General features: G+C 31.6%; 1 protein-coding gene across 1 annotated transcript in view; it reads left to right on the top strand.

Annotated features, from left to right (window-relative positions):
* The first annotated feature begins 982 nt into the window (after positions 1-982).
* Positions 983-1,754, top strand: part of LOC121312864 (iroquois-class homeodomain protein irx-4-B-like) — a 9,870-nt gene continuing 9,098 nt past the window's right edge. Inside the window, exon 1 of the mRNA XM_041244716.1 lies at positions 983-1,186. The gene's annotated coding sequence lies outside the window, so the exon portion shown is untranslated. The remainder of the gene's footprint in view (positions 1,187-1,754) is intronic.

Below are 1,754 nucleotides of genomic sequence, written 5' to 3' on the forward strand. Positions count from 1 at the left end.
AAGAAAATCATGCTGGACAGGCGCCGCGGCTCAGCATAGGCTATAGTTGAAAAAGGTTTTGAAATAATAATTTCCAATTATGATTTTAATTGATCAACCTGTTCATTAATCACATTAAGTATTTGTGTAGTCTAAATAATGATTTTATTATAAACGCTTTGCTTGCTATAACTAAAAAATGTAAACATTCCTTACGGGTTTTTTTTTATTTTCAGTTTTGTTCTTAAAATTTTAGTTTTCACAAAAAAGTGCACTATTTTAACATTGGTAATTAAATGTACAAAGAAATATCCGTTATTTTTAATGAACATGTATGTTTTTGTTTAAATATTGTCATTTAAATATATAGTCAGATATTGTCTAATAAAACTATTTTATAGCTAATTCAATATGTTTTATAACGCGTTTACCAAAATGCCTTACCGGTATAGTCAATCCTACAAAGCCTTATGACATGCAACCATTAAATGTTTTTGTTTTGTCTTCCTTAATTTGTTTTTGGAAGTTAGGGAGCTGAAAAGTATGTCTGCTTATTCGTGTGTTTATGTTTTAAGTGATGTGTGTATTTATTTAAAACAAGGGTACAGTAGTCACTTGTCTGTATTTTATTGATTGTCTAAAATAATGGATAATGTTCTATATCAGTTAACCGTCGGTAGCAGGGCTTGATTTCTAGCAAGCAAGAGATGTGTTAACAGTTGTAGTAGTAACTGATATTTGTACGAATACAGTAAGATGAACCGCTTCTAGTTTAATAATATGTAAAACTGTCTCATCTAAAGAGATACCGTTGGGATGTATTTCATTGTAATCAATATGTTAAAATTGTATCATATTTTTTGTGACAGTATGGGGATTGAAAAGATCTATTGTGAAGTTTATTTTAATTTTATTTTAATTTTATTTGAATGCGGTGGGATCTTTGGCAAGAGTTAAATCAGTAAGAAGCAAAACGATCACTAGCTGTTCTCTCAAACGTCATAGTTGTACGGGAGGTTACTGAAGTGAGTGTGGAGCTCAGGGACTATAGGCATAGTTTTCCAATAGAGTCAGGTACAGTACTGTACAGAAGGGAATGCTTGCGTTAATTTTCTGCAGCTCTCTCCTAAATGAACCAGCCAATGCGAGAAAAGGCTGTGGGTCCGGGACATGGGAAAACTGCTGTTAGAAGAGTTTAGCTGAACAGGTAACAACAAATATTTTTATGCCTTCTGTATTGTAACAGTTAAGAGTTAAGCATAACTTATTTAACAAGTGGTAATCTGGGGGCTTTGTGAAAAAAATAAAATATGCATTTACTCCAGAGAAATTAACTTTGCAGGTAATTATCTTTTAAATCTGTACTTGGGATGTATTTCAATACATTTTTTTTTTTTTTTCCTTGAAATAGTGTCCTTATCAAATGGCATTGTTTTACTGAAAAAGATCAAAACAACTGTTACTTGATCAGGATAGAGGACAGTTTGTATTTATTTATTTATTTATTTTATTTTGTTGGGTTTTTTTGTTTGTTTTTGGCGTTTTAGGGTTAAACGAATACCTGTATCAAAGTAGATGCTGATGGGTTCAAAAGTAAGCACTGCTAGAACTTGAAGGGCTGTTTTTGTATGCTACCCTATGCATTATTGATGATCACTGCATGTTTATATGACGCAACGAAACTGGTTATACTTTTTATGTTTGCTGTTTTTAATGCTAAGAGTACGGACACTCACATTTAAGTATGAGACGATACAACCATATGTAAAATCATA

This window comes from Polyodon spathula, chromosome 3, assembly GCF_017654505.1.
Source record: "Polyodon spathula isolate WHYD16114869_AA chromosome 3, ASM1765450v1, whole genome shotgun sequence".
NCBI classification, from domain to species: Eukaryota; Metazoa; Chordata; class Actinopteri; order Acipenseriformes; family Polyodontidae; genus Polyodon; species Polyodon spathula.